The 20,162-nt window shown below is 37.3% G+C and overlaps 2 protein-coding genes across 7 annotated transcripts in view; one reads left to right on the forward strand and one right to left on the reverse strand.

Moving 5' to 3' along the window:
- The window catches only part of Axn (protein axin), an 80,141-nt gene extending 68,125 nt beyond the window's left edge, over positions 1 to 12,016 (reverse strand). For 2 of the 6 annotated variants that reach the window (XM_065225659.1, XM_065225653.1), the window contains exons 1-2: positions 11,655 to 12,016; positions 7,825 to 8,032 (exon numbers count right to left, since the gene is read on the reverse strand). The gene's annotated coding sequence lies outside the window, so the exon portion shown is untranslated. The other 4 variants (XM_065225657.1, XM_065225655.1, XM_065225654.1 and 1 more) reach the window with 4 other exon arrangements.
- Positions 1 to 20,162, forward strand: part of LOC135704222 (cytoplasmic 60S subunit biogenesis factor ZNF622) — a 530,133-nt gene that overhangs the window by 80,681 nt on the left and 429,290 nt on the right. The window lies entirely within an intron of this gene.

Genomic DNA, 20,162 nt, shown 5'->3' on the forward strand with positions numbered 1-20,162 from the left:
TTTTGCTGGCGCGCACGCTGAGTAAATAGAAAGAAGATTGATGACGATTCTGAAGAGTTCCTGCAAAAAGATGATGCGCGATGCAAGTAGATGCGAGAAATGAAAGCAGATTTTTCGAAGATGGATTCGCTAGTGTGAGATTTTTTGAGCATCTAGAATTGAGATTTAGATTTTCATTCCTCTCGTCTGGGGTCGAAAATGTTCAACATAATCATTTTGCCCTAAATCTATTTGATTATTTTGCTTTTGAGGATCGCTTCTGATTTTGACAATGTTGGGTAGGTTAATCAAGCACACTTATTTTTATTAATTTTTATATTATATCGACATTTAATCGATAGCATAAAAATAGGTCTTCAGGCTCTAAAAATTGGCCAAGAGTTCAGGGATTTTTCTTTAACCTCAGGGAATTTCAAGGTCTTCTAAGAAGTTTAAGGAACATCGTAGAAATTAACGAAACTTTGTACAAATTCTGAGGATTTCATAGAGCTTCAGAAAAAATTGTAAAAGCTCAGGCAGCTTTGGAAAAGTTCAGAAAATTGCGTAGAAGTGGGATCTTCGTAGAAGTTAAACATTATTTAATTTCAAGGAACTTTGTTCGGGGATCTTCATATAATTTCGAGATACTTTTTTGAAGCCTTGTGGGCTTGGAATAGTTCAGGGAATTGCGTACAAGACCAAGAAATCACATACGTGGAACTTCGCGGAAAGACGAGAAACGTAGAAGTGCAGCAAACTTTGTAGAAGTTTAGGGAATTTCGTAGCATTTTGAGAAACTGCATACAATTTCATATAAGTGTAGGGAGTTTTGTAGAAGATCTAAAAATAGTTTATCAAACTTCTAAGGTCTTTAGGGATCTTCGCTTTAGTTTAGGGAATTTCGTTGCAGTTTGTGAGAGATCTTACTCCAAAAAAGCTCAATGAACTTCTTGGAAGTTTTGGTAACTTCGTTATATTGCATGCAATTTTTCAGAATATTTGTAGATGATGGGGGTCTTTCCAGAAGTATTCATAGAATAAAGAGAATAAATTCATGATCCTTCGTTCGAAGTTGCGAAAATTTTGTAAAACTTAAGAGAGTTGTGTAAATGTTGAGGGAACGTTGCATAGGTTACAGGATATTCTTTCAAACATCCTTCTTAAACAGCAGGTAATATTCAAAAGATCTCTAGATGGACGAAGATATTAGCAAAGTTCTTTGGATATTTGTTCAAGACTTCTGGTTGAAGTTCTGAAGATCTTCTACTGTTATAAAATACAAATGAAGTCTCTCATATATTCTGTCAAGATTGCAGGTTGATCAGAAAGTATTCAAAAGTACTCCATCTAATAGAAACTGATGGAATCTTGAATGATGAATCTAGATTGTATGGACATGTTTGTACATTTTCTTTAGGGAAGACTGGTAATTTAGTTATTTTGTCAATAATAAACACTCCAGGATAGTGTGGATGATTTAGAACATTGAACGTTGATAAATAAATAAATAATACGAGTAAATAATAGATTGGCACCGAATGGGTTCAACCAAAACTAACTCCATTTCAAATTAAAAAAAAAACAAAATAACCCAATAAGCTTTTGTAGTAAGAAATTCAAATAGTATCTAGTTTCAAACAGGGGCAGAATCGTACAAGTTTGGAGTTCATTCTTATCGGTTGGAATTAAAGTTAAATTTGGGACTTCATTCTTGATTTTATATCTAACTCCGTGATTTTTTTCCGTCTATCTTGAGCATCAATGCTACCGTCGCCAGGGAGGCAGCTTCCACACTAGGACCTATCGACCTCATGAACCGGGTACCAATGGCTTTACTTCCCTTCCGAAGGAAGGCGTGATCAGAGGTGTTATGCCTCAGAACATCCCGGTGGCGCCGACTAGGATTGAATCCAGGCCTGCTCCGTGATCTTGAAAGTTGGTTATTCCGAGGCATCGAAAAAAAATCTAGGTAGATGCTTTATAATTTCCTTTTTTCCATCAAACATTAAAATCTGGACATTTGAAATCCAGTAGGTATAAATTTGAAGAAAATAAAATTATTATCTGACTTTTCATGATTCATCTAAAACTGAGATTCCAGATTTTTTGAAGTTTTCAAATCTTAATTTTGTTGTTATTCTTATCTCGAGGAATGTTTCTGTTTTGAAATGATGTAAGTCTTAGGATCTAGGTAAGTTTTCAAAGATATTTATTATTTTATTTTGAAGTCCGTTAGTTCAAAGTTTTTGGAGGCGAACCAGCCCAAGGCTGAAAGCCTCCTTAATAAAGCTAAATAATAATAATAGTTCAAAGCTGGTTCATGAGCTCAACACTTTTGGTTATTTGATTTTTTTCTATATTAAAAAAAAATGGTCGAATATGTTTCAGGAATATTTATAGTATAGTTATTTAAATTCTTATTTTTTTTATATTCCAGTTCTAGAATTTTTATAAAATTACAGTCTAAAACGGATCTGCAATTTTATGTTAGTCTTAAAATTATGATAATTGATCAAATTTCACAATCTTTTATTTACATTTGAATTCGAAGAATTTATACTTACAATCTGTAACGGAGATATTTGTGTTTTAGCTACAAAATTTTTAAAACATGTGGGTTTGGGATCTCAACACAATTTTTATTTTAACTTTATGAAGTTTTAGAATTGTTCATTGTCATATATTTTGAACATTTTAGTATGCACTAAACGTATTTATTCTGTGCACATTGTCATATTTCAATGCCAGAAATTTTAAAAATTAAATATAAAAATTCCTAGAATTTAGTGGTGGTAGCTATGTTTGTATGATGATTTGTAAGAAAAATCTAGTTACAAAATTCATGGATTTATCTTATCCTGAGAATTATCTAACATGATCATTTTCTTAAGTTTAAGATCCTTAAAATCCTTATTAGATAAGGACAATAAGTAGAGTTGGTTGGAAATGCTAACATGAAGCTTTAGTGTGATGATTTATTAGCTAGAGAATGATTTTTTAGAAGAGGGTAGGTGGATAGTTCCGTTAGAGTACGGCAGTATGAAAATTGAATAGAAGTTGAAAATGAGCGAAGGGCCATTAATGCGACAGTTTTTCAAGATAGACGCACATTTTTGCCTAACCCGTACGATGTACGCGGGGACTTGAAGTATGTCTCCAAGTCCACAGGCAAAAATGTGCGTCCCTCTTTTTGCTCATAAACTGACTGCGGCTGTGGAATAGTTCTAGCGACGTTTTCATCACTACCTAAAGCCCCACGTTGCGAGAGCATTTCCAGTCGATGGTGTGTTATAATGCAGTTCTTCTTTACCCAACTATTGTGTTGCTCCTCTCGTCATGACCAACGTGATCATCTCAGAGAGAAAGCAGTAGGGTGGTTGTTGCGTGCTGTACCATCATCAGCATTGTTGACGGCTACTCCCGCCTTGAGTTGTTACATTCAAAGTGTTTTTATGTTACTTCATACGCGAAGTTAACGATTCTCTAGCTAATAAATCATCACACTAAAGCTTCATGTTAGCATTTCCAACCAACTCTGAAAATCGTTAACTTCGCGTATGAAGTAACATAAAAACACTGATCGCGCACGGGCGGGATCCCTACGTTGTGTTACGGATATAAAATAAAACAACACCGATTGCTTTGCCGTCCTGCCATGGCAGAGGCAGTGAAACTATTGATATATATTTATTGTTATCATCGGTATCATTTGTATCTTTTTGTGTGAATGTGTGTATCGCCGGTAGGGTAGGTGTACATATATACGACGTATTGTACAAACAAACACTTTGAATGACAATAAGTATTTTTTTTTTTTTTTTTTTATTGGTATCAAGCTGGAGCTGCGTGACAGCTTAATTTTCAAGACTTGACCCATTTGAATAAATTTTGCTTCTATCTTTGACAATACAGCAGAAGGACTAGCCTATGTTGGCCGCTTGAACACTGGATTCCGTATGTATTGTTTCAAGATAGTTATAGAAAAAATGCTGTGACGTGTGCGCGTAGATACATCCGCGTAGTAAACCGATTGAATAAGTAAATCCGTCTCGAACGAAACATCTAAACTATGCAAGTTACGAAAACCGCGCGAATTCCGAAAGCCGTGCGAGACAACCGAAGCGAGAAAAAAAAAGGCTTATTATCATTTAAAGAGTGCCACCAAAACAAATGTGACAGCCTATGTTGGCAAGTTGATTAATTTTGGTTTCCTCCTTAGATATTCTACTTATTTACTACTGAGCTTTGTATCAAATTAGTTAATTTAAAGAACGTATCAATCATTTCAAGATTTCGCGACCGCACCGAACAAATTCTATAAGCTCAAAAGCGTTTGACAAGCTCTACCGAATTGCGTATCACTTCTGCGTAAGCTCCGTAGACGTAGGCGCGTTGAATCCGACAGTCGGCAAAGGTTTAACCTGTACCAACACCGCTTAAGGAACGACCTCGAGTCAGTGAAACCGTTTATAGTTAAACATCTAAATTACGTAAGATACGAAAATCGCGCAAATTGTGAACGCCACGCGAAACAACCGTAGAGAAAAAAAAAAAAACAACTTATTATCACTTAAAGAGTGCCACCAAAATAAATGTGATAGCCTATGTTGGCAAGTTGATAAATTTTGGTTTCCTCCCTAAATATTCTACTTATTTTACTGTTGAGCTTTGTTTCAATTTAGCTATTTTACCGCACGTATCAATCATTTCAAGACTTCGCGACCGTACCGAACAAACTCTATACTACAGAAGCTCAAAAAAAAAAAAAAAAAAAAAAAAAAAAAAAAAAAAAAAAAAAAAAAACTTTTGGTGAGCTCTACCGCATTGCAAATTACTTCTGCGTAAGCTCCGTAGACGTAGGCGCGTTGATTCCGAAAGCCGCGAAAAGTTAAACATGCATCAATATTACATAAGGAAAGATCGATTTTACGTATGGTTTAGTTCATAGATTAACATTGATTGCTGTTTACAAATGTAAGTACTTGAACACTAAGAAATAAGTTAACTCAAATGCTTTAATCGCATATATAAGAGATTTCGCGTATTGAGAGAATTATATAGTAATCGAGTACAACAAACTCAGGGGAATACAATACCTCCAAAAGTTTAAAAGCTAATAACTGTCACATAACTCTACTTTTACTTTTTTTCCTAAACTATTCCTTTCCTTGTTAATCTGCTAAATGCTATTGGTCTGCCTGCGTTTTCTTTTTTTTTAAATTCAATACTAAATAAGAAGATTTATTCTACAACTATAAAGGTTAGTTGCCTCCCTAAGCGGACCACCCGCATCCTAATTCTTTTGTTAATCTACTTAATGTCATTAAACTTTCTGAAGTTTATTATTTAAATTCATTTGATGGTTATGATATCTCATTAGTCTAAATTAATAAATTATTAAAAGCTCTAAGTCACCTAATCAATCATAACCCATGCTTTATTAAGTACCTGCACTTGTGCTTGTAATCTAAAATTAAACGTGTTTCAAGTACTTTTGATTTTGACCTATACCTATTTATTATATCTTAGTTCGACCCAGGTGACACCCTCAAGTGACTAAAATGCTTCATTTTGAAGTTAGTTTCCTAGCTGATTTTAAATTATATAGGGTATATGCTCCAACTACGCTCACACGTTTCCACTATGTCGTCCCACAAAATTACGTATGGATATATCACAATAGAAGCACGCAACAGTGGAAATCCCGAGCCATAGTTCAAACATTTATCCCAAATCAAAATGAAGCACATATAAGATTAGTTACAATACCATGTACAAAAATGATGTTTAAAATTGTTCCCTGAGTAATACTTCAATGAAAACAACAATGAAAGCTTGTCACGCAAGTAGAAGGAGCACCGTTGGGCACCTTCTGAAACACCTCAATAGCATAATTCCCTTGCAAACCCAAACAAATCTATCTGCGTAAAAATAAATAAAATAAGAGTGATTTGCGGCAAAACCCGCCAGTATCACACCCAACGTCAGTGCCTATACGTAAGCGTACCACGACGCGGCTCTCAATAAAAGGAGTAACAAGTGTGATACTATCACTGCTGGACTAGATCTTTTGTTCTCTCATGCAGTGGTTTATCAGAGAGGGGAAGCTCAGTAATCCTCATTGCCTGCCCATGGCGCCATTCTATCGCGGCATGAGCCAGCAACGTCGGCCACAAACCCACCGTCTCCAACACTCCACTAGCATGAAATTAAGCCCGCCCACCAACAGCAAGGTGCAAAAACTAGCCAAGGGGAGGGACTTTGAATGACAATAAGTAATTTCATTACAAAATACTTGAACTAACGATCATTGCTTGTTAAAAATCAGTATGCTTATAAGGCTCCCCGAAGCATTGTTGTGAAATTTAATAAAATTCAATAAAATTTAATGCTTCACCATTATAGTAAGCTTCGCCATGCTACACACTTAGATTTTTTTGCCGAGATGGGCACCACCGAGCAGCTCGGCATTTTATTTTGCTGGAAATTCAGCAAAAAATATGTTTGTTAGCTGAGATCTCGGCAAATTTCTCGTTTGTTAGCTGAATCTCGGCAAGTTTTGCACTGAGATCCAGTAAAATAAAATGCCGAGCTGCTCGGTGGTGCCCATCTCGGCAAAAAAATCTAAGTGTGATAGGTCGTATTATTGGTTGAAGTGGAAATGTATCCAACAGGAAAATAAAATAACAAATAGCCTTGACGCCTTTTGATTGAATGGCAGTTCCAGAGTTGCTATTTAACCGTAATTTAACAAAACAAAGAATGCCACAGGACCCCCATAGGCCCCCTTCAGTAACATTTTCTAGCTACGCCAATGGGTGTTCTAATAAATTCATGATTCAGCCATGTTGGATTTTTGTATGTGACAGCGACCGAGTTTGTTTATAATTTGCTCTTAAACAGCACTTTTACACCCAGCGATCTACTCGCCCATATAGAGACAAAGCTGTATCACCATGTATATACCTACCGCAATTCATCTATACTGGGTTAAATCACTACCAAAGAGGTAACTCTAAGACTAGTAGGTCCCGAAGAAACGTGGTCGGTCCCAAGCTAATCGATGCGCCCCTCGAAACATAGGAAAATCCACGAACCCCTCATTTTATCTGTCAAACTTTCATAGCGAATCAAAACAGTGCAGTACTAGAATTTCGACTAGAATGGGGTACGTTAATCGATTTATTTGGGACCAATAGTCAAGTAGTGAGCCAACTTAAAATCGTTAGTTTCCACCTGTTGGCGCGACTCTTTGCGTGTGATGGTAAATGATAAAAACAGACACTGACCCCAGTAAATACCAAAAAGGATTGCTCCAGAAATGTTATATGATATGTTTGGGTTTGCACAATCCCGACACGAATTCCTAAGCAAAACTTTTGCAAAGTAGGTATTTCGCAGCATTCAACGGTGCCGGTGGTGTAGTGGTAAGTGTGATTACCTCTCACCCCAGCAGGCCTGGGTTCAATCCCAGTCGGCGCCGCCGGGATGTTCTGAGGCATAACATCTCTGATCACGCCTTCCTTCGGATGGGAAGTAAAGCCGTTGGTCCCCGGTTCATGAGTTGATGGGTCGATAGGTAGGGTCCAGGTGTGGGAGCTGCCTTCCTGGCACGTCGGTAGCATTGGTGCTCAGCACGGAAAACAAGATCGACGGAAAAAAACAAACCAAAGGAAAAAAAAGAAGGTATTTCGCAGCATTCAATAAGTATGTAATAATGGAACCTAGCATAGGAGAAGAATGTGTAACGCTCAAATCCGAACTGTCCCGCTCAGAACATAAGTCATATCTAAATAAAAACAACACAATTCATCATAGAAGCAAAATATATAGCAGTAAACTCACCTTGAATTAGTGCTCAAATATTCCAGTGCATTATCCCTTCGAAAGATCCGTAAAACCAATTATGATCACTGTTTGTTTTCAAACATTCACACATCCTTATTCCAAGCTGTGTGAAGCAAATTTACCTTTTTTGCACTACCACTACCGAAGCACCATTTCATCGCCATCGATGCGTTATATAGACAGAATCTTCACCGTTGTTGCAACACTGAAACATCACAATACAATTATCATAAACTTTCATTAGAACCAAGCGCCGCCTTTCGATAACCCATACCCGCCCGTGCGCCGACTTTGTTTTTCACACCCTTGAGGAGCACACCACTGTTATTAGGAGAAGGAAGGTGGGGTGGGTACGGGTCCGGCAGAGAGGCACACTATTATAATCGACGCGCAGATCGGGAAGTCGAAAAGGATCGCTATTATAAAATAATTAGCCACTCGCTCACTCTCGATCGCTCGTCCACTTCGCCGATCGCAGCCGCCGCCGCCGCCACCACCGACGGTCAGCTACGTTTCTCTTCTTCTTAGGTTATCTTTCCACACCGCCGTCGGACCGCGCGCACTATCTATCTCTTCGGTTGAACTCTCTGTCGGCACTTTTTATGTGTAAAAACTTGACTTATTCTTCAGCGCGCGCGGCTTCTTCTCTTCAGTGGATTTCTTCGTCATGTTTCTTCTTTTTCGTGTTTCTCTCAGTCGTGGCACTAGTATACTCCTCGATTAAAACCTGTTTATTCTCCTCTTCTTCACCGTTGATTCTTCGCCCGTCGTCGCTTTAATGCCTTGTCTTCTGCCGCCAACTGGGACCCGCGCTCCGTTCGAGTGTGAGAAGTTAGCCGTCCACAGCCGCCGACGCCGCCGAAAATTACGATTGTCGTCGATTCTTCTCTATAACTGCATTTGAAGAACACGAGATGATGGGTGATTTTCGGAGATTTTGATGATCTAGTCTCATAAAGTTTTATCACATGATGCGATGCGAGATCGAACCTAATAGTTCTGTACGCTCCTCCGGTAAGGATAAATCACAAAGATTGGCAAGAACGACAGCGACAGCTTTGAGAAGTTTATTACTGTTGAGGAAGACTTATATATTAAAAACAATATAATAACAACGAAAAACTAAAATGGGAGGCCAGCGGAAAGACAACATGATTGAAGGGAATGTTTATCTATTTGCGAAAAATAATGACTAAGCAAAATTGGGTTCCAAACTGCTTTTGTGAATCTTTCGCATTTTGCTTGCTTTGCTTCAGATAGGAAACGGGAGCGCTAACCAGCGATATAAAAAAATCCGTATATTTTTAGTTGTAACATAAACAATTATCGCGCGTTTTGGTACGTTTCGGACTGGGGGTCGAACGTATAGGAGCTACAAAAAAAAGAGCATCGAAGGGAGATTCAAAATAGTGGAAGCAAAAAACGTAAAAGAATTAACACTTTAATTCATCTTTTGCTCGCCGCTCGATGCGTTTACTCTATTCCGTATATTCGTTACCGAATGTACACACCAGCACATGCTCAACGGTGGTGGTGCTGTTCCACACAGGCCATGAATTTCATGGGTCATGGTTGCCAGATTGGACATTACAATTTTGACAGAAAATTTGATCACATCGAATCGAAAGTCAAGTTCAAATTTACTTCATTTGAAAACGTATACTCAATACGTTTCATATTATAACAAAACACATTTGTATCTATGTAAAACCAGGGCTGCGGAGCTGGGAGTATTTTGGGTAGGATCCGGGCTCAGAATCACTGCCAATAATTATGACTGTTACTTTGAAAATGGATCCGACTCGGACTTGACTTCGCAACTCTGTTTAAAACACTTGCCAGACTGAGGAGCTATATCCGGAGTGATTTGAGATTTGTGTGTATGTATTCCCTCTAACCCCCACTGGCCGGCAGTGTTATTATGGAAGTGTTATTAGTCCGGGAGATAGAATGTGATAGCTCTAAGAGCCATAGGCCAATTATTATATTAAAAGGCTATCTATATTTCATTTTTTTTTATTATGGATCCTTTGCCTACACTTACATAGAAATGTTAAAAATGCTCATCCTTTACACTTGTCAGTTCACTTATTCGGAACACAATGTGATAAAAAGTGTATTGATAGAGTTAATAATCAGAACTAAATTTATTTAAAGTGTTTCAAATTTGTAATGAAAATTGTCACTGAATATCTTAAATATTAAGTATTAGGAATCAGAATTTTTTAGACATTATTGTTGATTTTCTGAAGTTGTAAACGTTGATTGAAAAAAGACATTGAAAATTGTACAAAATCGAACATACACTTTGTTCTACAAAATTCATATTCATTTAAGTTGGTGTTCACCATCTTTTAGAAGAGCCGAAATAAATAAATATATGGCTTAACACAATTGTAAAATTCCTCTTGGTGACCTAGTTATTTTGACATGAGAATAAAAATTGAATTTTAGAGCACATGGGATATAAATTTTCGTAAAAATTACATACTGCCTCAAATACATTGCATATTAATTTTCCCATGTTGCCGAAGAAAGTATTAAACTAGGTAGTCAAATATTAAAGTTGTGAATAAAAGTGTGTATCCATTTTATAAACTGAACAGGCCTTATTGTGTTTACCACACAATTCTTCAATGCACGACGTATACATATTTACATCATTGACAAATCTCAGGTAATCATGCCATTATGATCTTTGAAAACAACGTGAATGAAAAAAGAGAGTTAAATATTTGCGCGAATGTAGTAATGGAGCATAGGTTAAAAAAGCTCTCATTTAACAACCGTATAGAAGTGCTAAAATAAAACAGTACACAGTGTATGGAATATACTAACGATGAACAGGACGACTATTGCAATAATAGCTTAAAAAAGGTAGTCCTATAAATAACAGCTCAAATGCTTCAGTACAGTACGATAAATTTGAAATTAACTAACGCCTTGAGCCACTGATGTTTTTGTATTCCTGCCATTCATTGATATAAGCACAATTTGTTCAGAAACTGCTGCTGTGTTAAATCCACCACTGATTTTTGCACCTCAGACGCAGAATTTCAATTGATGCTACCAATTTGAACTGATGGACGTACTGCGTCAACCTCTATTATTGTAGAGTGTAAAGAGTAGCATCTGGTGATGTTATCGTTTTCAGGCCAGCCAGGCCAGGCTTCCTGTACTGTATTTTTGTTTTCAATCCGATGAGCTGAATTTACCATTCATCAAAACCATCATTCATTTGAACCAGCTCAACTGGCAACAACCGATAGCCATTCGGTTGGCCGTTTTTTCCTCTTTGCTTTCCGTTGCGGTGCGTGTTCCCTTAAGACACCTCCGCACCCGCACGGGGAGATTCGGAAAGAAACAACAAATACAATGAAGATTTCGAAACTCGCCACACTGGCGGCGACGGCGGCAGCAGCAGCAGCAGCAGCAATGAAGACGAAAAAGACGACTACGACGACGTATACTACGACCACGGCAGCGGCTGTGGCGGCGAAACATGAATACACACTCATATTGGAATTTCTATTGCTCTATTTTTCCCTCTCGCTGCCTTCCCTTTCTGGTCCCATGTATGGCGACCCCTCGAAGGTGGACCGTCTAATCCATCGGATATAGCTTCATGTTAAAAATTCCTTCACATACACTTCCAGGTGTCCATTACCTTGTAGGAGACCATGGACCAATAGCCGCCAACTTCGGTATCATTGTACTCCGAAATAAATCCTCGATTCACTCTTTCAATCGAACATTTTCGATTTTATACTTTTCATCGCCGTGTCCGGAACTACACTTCAATTTGTCACGTTAAAACACACACTTACAGTAGGCACAGCCTCCGATGTTATTATTATTTCACACCTAAATTCCACCAGCGAAATGGGGTTCTCAAACAAGATCCGTTCACGCACTTTTCGCGACTGTCAAAACGCCATCATTTTCCATTCCCGAAACCGATAGCACTGTGAATCGGATTTTTCTTTTATGCTGGATGGCCAAACACACTTTTCAATGCTCTTCCTCCAGCGGTCCATGTATATTTTTTCGGACAGAGAAAAAAACGACCTCAACCATCAGCCAGCGATGTTGATGGACGACGAACGAAACAGCAGGCCGAAGAAGAAGAAAACAGGAATCTTTTTGACTGACTGCTTGGCTGCCAGTCGGTACTGAGGAAGACTGCCGCTGCAAAGCAGTGTGTTGCTCTCTTCTTCTTCCTACCGAGATTTGTGAGTGACAACTGACAGTCCGTAGCGAAGTTGGTTGCGGTGCTATGTCTGCGATGGAAACTGGCTGCGTCCCTTTATAGCGCTGCCAACGTTACGGGTTGAGTCAAGTATGCACTGAATTTGAAATATTTATTTACATACACTGTTACGCTGGTTCCAATTATTTCAAAACTGAATACCAGACATTTATTTATATATTTCAATCAACAATCAAACAGCTGTTGGGAATATGCAAGGCTCTAATAAATTATAGTCGTAAAACTATCGCAGTAGATATGATAATATTGTGGACGTATTCGTGCGTTAGCGATATTGCTAACGATATGACTTCGGTTAATATTGTGCATACTAAAGAGCCTGAATTTATAAAGAGACGATATGTCAAAATTGGAACAATCGATTATCTGTCAAAGTCATAGGAAAAGTCATTCCAATCGAGCAGAAGACCTGTCAAATGGATAAGATGTCGCCTCTTTATAAATTCAGGCTCTTTAGTGCATACGGCTGAAAATCAAAACGACATATCTCGCTGGCATCACTGAACTTCTTAATGATAACTTTGACTGGTGGAGTAATTTTGACGACGGACGTTGCGTGTCATACATGTACGTTTAGATTTGGTGGGAGCGTGATAATATGAATACCGTGGCCCCCGTTAATATGAACGACACTTCGTGCTAACGGGGGTCATTTTTAATTTGAACTTCTAGTAACCCTACGACCATCACAAAAGCGAGTTTCTGGTAGCCTTATTTGCTGTTTTGTTTTGATTCTGCGTTCCGTTTCGCACTGAGGGGGGGGGGACGTGCTGTCAAATCAGCCTACTGATCATCTTGTATGAAACTAGTTCAAAACGTAAACAAACGCTGTAGGTTTCTTATGGCTTGTTTACGTTTGGAACCAGTTATCCGTAAAGCCCTACAGTAAAAGTATGGACGACTGTCACCACAAAACTGAACAAAGCTGTTCCAATCGAGCAAAGCGGTGCATTTTGACGGTTCGATTGGAACAACTTTTGACAGACGTCCATACTTTTACTGTAGGGCTTTAGTTATCCGAGGTAGGCGACGATTGTTCGTATTTGACAGCCACCTCCCCCCCTTGGTTTCGCATCGTTGAATTTCGCTTTTGTCCATTCCATGTGCTAAATGACGTTTGAACAGTGTTTAGTTTGCACGGCGTGCAGATTAGTGGGGTCAAACTAAAAAGAGTTCTGATTACAAACGGTCAGATCACCGGGGGTCCACGGTGCCCCGTTTTCTAATGACGTCTACATTTTTTTCTTGTCCATTACGTCCTACCGGAAGTTTACACCTTCCCTCAGCTTATTGTTCGTTAAGCACTTTATTCCTTGATTTGTTTTCCGTACTGAGCGAGGGGCGTTTATTACCGGTCAGTGCCAGTCAAATTACCAAAAATTACTCTGATTACTTTTCAATTAATTGAAATTATTTTATTACTTTGAAATTTCTCTCGATTACAGAAATTACATTGGAAATTACCACGATTACTTGAATAATTTCAGGAATTACTTTGGAATTACTCAATTCAGTGCCAACATTTCAAAGGGGCGTAATTGATTTTGTAAACAATGGCTTTAGCCGTCGATTTCTCGCAAATAAAAGTTCACCTCTCCATATTAACAATGCTAGCTGGTAAAGGTAACATTCCTCTATCTGCTGGTGTCATTAATCTTCATGATTGAGCTTTTATTCACCAGAAATCGAAGGCTAAAGCCATTGTTTACAAATGCAATTACGCCCCTTTGAAATGTTGACACTGAATTATTGAATGATTAACAAAGTTTCCAAAGATATAATTGTTAGAGAAATACGATGAAAGCCAAGCTCGATTAATAAAAATAAGCTGAAATCATGTTAAACTCATAAAGGGTAGAGAACTCTCGATGAACATTTCAAATGGTCCTATCTGCTTTGATCGATTCTCTTCATCGACTTTCTCTTTTCATAGCCACTGCTATGCAAACAGATTTCGCGCTAATTCTACCACATAGTTTGATAAAGGAGGTTCTTATCTAGCGTCCAAAACGTCAAATACAACAGGGAAAGATTTTGCAGCTGAGTTATTGACGAAAGAGAAAGTCGATGAAGAGAATCGATCAATGTAGATAGGACCTTTTGAAGTAGTTACTACTTCAGCCCAATCCCCCATTTTGGTCCTATCGAGCAGAAAACTTTAAATAAATCCATGATTTCAGAGTTAACAAGTCAATTATGCGTTTGGTACGGTTTGGTACGATACTTTAGTTAATAAGCTACCGAACAAAGTCAATGAGAACGCGTGATATGAATGTTTGCACCCATTATTCCCAAAAACAAAAGAAGCGCTCCGACCGAATCAAGTTTTATCTTCATCGGATAGGCCAAAATGAATTCATTGGCGTTTCAATAGCATTTCAATGCGTTAGGCCGAGTTTAGAATCCGTAGGCCGAGTTTGGCGTCAAGAAGCAGTGTTAAACTTTTGACAATATCTCAACGATTGGCGGCCATCAGTAATAATAACATTCCGTTTGGTGTTAAACTGCGCTTCATTAAGAAAGACTAAGTGCAGCTTGTGCTTAATAGGCCGGAAATGGGGTAGTTAACCCTAAATGATCAAAAATAAAATGGAATAAAGTTCCAAAAATTGAATTAAAAAGGATTTTATTCGATAGACCTGCTCATGTTTTAAATAATGAAAAACTCGAGGTAAATAATACATAAAAAATAACTAAAATAATAAACTGGAGTACCAAACTTCAGAAGAACTACCCATGTTTAAAAGAAGTAAAAAACTCTTAGAAATGATGCATCAAAAATCAAAAGTACAGTATCCTTCGCAAGAACTGCTTATTTATTAAAGGATTTAAAATTTTAGCCTAATGACACATTCGGCCTAACGTACTTCGGTAGGTCACGAGCAGCCTTGTAAGCGGTGCAGTAGTCGACGTATTTTCTGTGATGATTCGTTGCCTTTCCTTCTCGCAACACAAGCTATCAAGCTACAGTACCGTAAACCGGGGGTAAATTTATCACTGGGGTAAAATTTATCGAACAAACTGCTGAAAATAAGTTGGTTTTTTTTTTGAAGATTTAATATTGCAAGGTGATCCGAAGGTACGTTTAACCAATATTTCTCATTAAAGCTGTAATCGCATCAACTCACATTCTGCAGACATAATATAAAGTAAAGTGATAATAAAATAACAGCAAACACTTTTGGAACAAGTCATAAAAACCAATCAATAAACTCTTGATCAATTTCACCCCAAAGCAGTTTTTTTTTTTTAATTTTCGAACAAAAAATATTCAAACTAAATTTAACGTAAATAATTTAATACATCAAGTTACTAGGTTTTGTTAACTGTGTATTGGTTTTAAAAATACATGATTTGAAAATAAACTACAAGCAAAGAAAATATTCACATATTACTGAAAATCGTGATCAATTAGCCCCCGGTTTACGGTACGAAACTAAAATGTAATATCATAGAGGTAACTCTAATACCACAGACAGACATACAAATTAGTACCGTTGTACCAACAATCAATATGAAACTAACGTTCTTTAATTGGCTCACTACTTGACTAGCCTATTGGTCCCAAGCAAACGATTAACGTACCCCATTCTAGTCGAAATTCTAGTACTACACAATGTTCGTTTTGATTCGCTATGAAAGTTTGACAGATAAAATGAGGGGTTCATGGATTTTCCTATGTTTCAAGGTGTGCATCGATTAGCTTGAGACCGAAGAGAGTACCAAAGCTGAGCCAAAAAGTTGAGCACGTTTCTTCGGGACCTTCTAGTCTTAGAGTTACCTCTATGGTATAAGACCAGAAGGTCCCGAAGAAACGTGCTCAACTTTTTGGCACCCCTCGAAACATCGGAAAATCCACGAACCCCTCATTTTATCTGTCAACCTTTCATAGCTAATCAAAACTAACATAGTGTAGTACTAGAATTTCGACTGGAATGGGGTAGGTTAATCTATTTGCTTGGGACCAAAAGGCTAGTCAAGAAGCGAGCCAATTTAAAATCGTTAGTTTCCACCGGTTGGTAATATGATATGGCTATCAAATGACCTCGCAAATGACTGTGCTGCCGAAGATCGTTACGCTTTCGTGTATTTTTCTTTTCATTATGAGAGCTGCTCATGCCGTGCTTGTCACCATTTTTAATATAATTTTTAAACGATAGCCGAGTGGAAACATTTCTGATCAGAAATAATTGAAGTGTATACACAATAGGATAATTACAACAGTTTGACAGTTTTTATTTAACGCGAATTTAGATCTACCGCTGAGAGAGATGATGGTTGAGCATTCATGATTGTACGAAAATAAACATACTGTAGCCCACGACGACGAAGCTAATACAGCTGAAACCTGGTAAAACCAACTAGCGGAAATCGATTTTACCAGGGGAACTGATGATGGTTGGACCTATTTAGGCCGGTTTCACACGACGTCAATATTCATGTCGTATTTTTTTTTATGAATTCAACATATAATTATGAAAAATGCGTGATTAGGGGAGAGATCTATCTTTCTTGTTTCTAATAATAACATAAAAAGTTAAATATTATGAAAAAAATATTTTATAAAACGTTTTTATTCAGCAAAGAATTATGATGGTGGTTGGACCTATACTGATCTTGGTTGGACCTAAAAAATGATGATGGTTGGACCTATTTTTGCAAATGCTGGTTTAGCCCATATTTGTTCAAAAACTTTGTTTAGAGCTTATTGGTATCATGAAAAAACTCTGATTATACAGTTTTTATGAATTTGCTATTTTAAAAAAATCAAGAAATTTGAGTTTAACTTCGTTTTTAAAAAAAGTTCACTTTCCACGCATTGGCTATTCATCAGGGCTCATTTTCTCGAGAATCATTGACCCGATTTGGAAATTTTTTAACGTTAAACTATAGGTATTGTGCTCCTATTGTAAGCTATTGAATATTTTTGGAATCGGTCAACTGGTTCCAGAGATATGGCCGGAACGAGTTCCAGGGTATATGGAACATGGATCTAATTTTGACATGGAAGGAATAAAACCTATCATGCGACACTTTACATTACTTCCAAATTCGATAACAAGATCAATATCAAAATTGAGTGCCTTGGACCACATTGGCCACTTCCGGGCCTGTTCTGGGTGCCCCCGGGGAATTTAGGGGCTTAAAATGACAGAATATCAGAACTTAATTCCGGTTTTATAGTTTTATTTTTCTACTAGGAGTTTTTTTTTTCGGAAATAAGTTTCAGTTAGCAATTTTTAGTTTCTTAACATTTTATTTCAAGTTAATTCACAAACAGAAGGTGTATGTGAAGTGCTTAATGTAAATTCATATCAACAGATTCTTTCGGCGCTTTCGTGGTAGTTCGGAAATCGGTGGTTACCAGCTGGGTGGCAGGCCTATCTTGTTTGCCTTGCCTTGAAAAGAGCTAACATCGCTGTGGGCCCGCGAATCGTGGGCCCCACTGACAGCTCATAATTTGTAAACAAATAGAAGATTCAAGCCAGAATTTCAAAAAAGGCGTGACTGATATTTTATATATTCTTAATATTTTTGCTTACATTTTGTGAAAAATAAACTTAGAACTCATAAAATATTATTTTCTGATTTTCTACCACGAAGTCAACCATTTATATGGCATAAAAGGGAAAATAATTTCATTTGATAAAAATAAGACAATTCAGTCACGCCATTTTTGCAGTTCACACTTGAATTGTGACGTTTCAGATGTTGGTTTCAATAACATGGCGGCATATCACCCAGCTGGTGGTTACCCTTTCAACCGACCTGACGATGGAATTCCTCCTTAAAATTTACGCCCAACTAGTGACGCAAGATCTTTAGCAGCTTTCAAGATCTTTTTGGCCGTCTTGGGACTGCCAGAAGCAGCGCACATACAAACCCAATCCGCTAGCTGGTTCTCCAAATCAACACTCAACACTATTTCCCTTCCATATTTCTTGCCGTGGCTTCCCTTAATTTTTGCGTCGTTTTCGGAATATTGTACCTTTTCTGTGCCTGATACGTGGTAAGTGATTTATTTCTTACTAAAAGAAAAGCCTCTTGAAGGGTTTCGACCGTATAACTCTTTTCTTTAGCCATTTTTTCAATCGAAGAAACTGATCACTCGGAAAAAACGAAATCGAATTTCAAATCAGCTGCGCATGAAGGATGTAGACAAACCGAAGCGCACCTAGCGGCCGTCTTAGGAAACACATAGGTCCAACCATCATCATGCGTAGGTCCAACCATGATCATATTTATCTATTCGAATTTCGTCAATTATTCAAACATTTTAGTGAAACCAATGGATAAATGGCGTACTAACGTGCTGTTTACACCTTAAAGCAGTATTTTACTGCATGAAAATAAAAATAAATGTGAAAAATATTCCCTTTTTGTATGTTTGAAAGTAAGGCATGATGACGAGCTAATGCGTGAAAAGTGAACTGTTTTGAAAACACATTGAAACTCAATTGTTTTGAAGTTTTTTCAATAAAACACCCATGCAAATTGAAGAAAAAGAGTTTTTTTATGATAGTAAAGTGATCTTTGAAAATAAAAACTTAGCGAAGATTGACTAAACTAGCGATTGAAAAATAGGTCCAACCATCATCAGTTTTTGGATAGGTCCATCCAGAATCAATTACCCTACATAGTGTCGAAAGTAGTGCATTGTAGTCGCACAATGATGGCCTATTATAGCGCACTACTTCTAACACTAAGTATAATGTTTAGAACAAGAGCAAAATCGAGTGTTTTTTAGTATTCAGCTGTAGCGACAATAGTAAAAAAAAAACAATCACTGTTTCAACCACTGCACAGTGGGCAAAAACTGACCCAGAACCGCACTTCACATGATTTCTTAAGTAAAAAAGTCCATCAAATTGATTGGAACATGTATAGGATAGTTTGGAATTCGGGAAGTAGGTAGCTGATTTTAAGTCTGATAGATCGATCCGTTGGACTTTTCCATAAATAAAGAGTATTGGGAAAACGGAGTAAAATGAGCTACTTCCCGGATTTCACACTATCCCATACATGCTCCAATCGATTTGTTGGAAATTTTCACGTTAGAAATGATGTGTTTTAAGTCTGAAATCTAGCTGCAGTTTTCAAAACTGTTAATAACTACCCGCCATAAATAATGAGTCTTGGATGCAAATGGAGCAAAATTACATACTTCCCGAGGTCTACACAATCCGATACATGTTTCAATCGATTCGTTGGACTTTTTCATGTATGATATGCTGTGTTTTATGTTTAAAATATAGCGACAGTTTTTAGAACTGTTGATAATAACCCATAAATGGGGCAAAATAGACTATCTATTAAGTCTGCACAGTATGAAATAAGTTTTAATTGATGGCCTTGGCTTCCTACCATATCATTCTTTACATTTTATGCCTGTAGATAGCCGGAAGTCGCATATAAAGCCAAATACTTACTAATTTCATCATAAAATGGGGGAGAAACGGGCAGAATGGAGCACTTCCATGCCCTGGAGCCTGCGCAAGATAAAACCAGCGGAATTCGATTACCCGGATTTTTCACATAAGAATCAGCTATTCCATAGCAAAGCGATATAGTGGTTCCGTATTTTTTTATTTTGTCATTAGGGTGACAATTTCCACCCTGACGGTAAAAATAAAATGTGTATGTACAGTGTATCTCAAAATTGATCGTACAGATGTACTTAAATTTTAGAAAAATATATACATTTATTTATTATTGGGTCAGTTTTAGGCATATTTGGATGAATTTGCAAAAATAACAATTTAAGAAAAACACTTTTTCTTGAAATGAAATGAACGAAACTTCTTCAAATTTTGCACATTTTTAATCGTAATAATCTCATATGACACTAATTTTACTAAAATTCGTCCACTAGGTAAAAGGTTGAAAATCGAGCGTTTTACTAAAATAAATTGAACAATTTTGAGATACACTGTAGGGTTTTGAATCTAATTTCCGTCCTACTAAGCATAATTCCAAATGTATGTACCTTTCTATACGTACCGTTGAATTTGATAGAGTCATAAATTATTGAGATATTGTAAGAAATCTAACACTGCTTCTTGGT

Source organism: Ochlerotatus camptorhynchus, unplaced genomic scaffold (genome assembly GCF_037179485.1).
Source record: "Ochlerotatus camptorhynchus isolate MF236.1 unplaced genomic scaffold, CSIRO-AGI_Acam_v1.1 ptg000232l, whole genome shotgun sequence".
Taxonomy (NCBI): Eukaryota; Metazoa; Arthropoda; class Insecta; order Diptera; family Culicidae; genus Ochlerotatus; species Ochlerotatus camptorhynchus.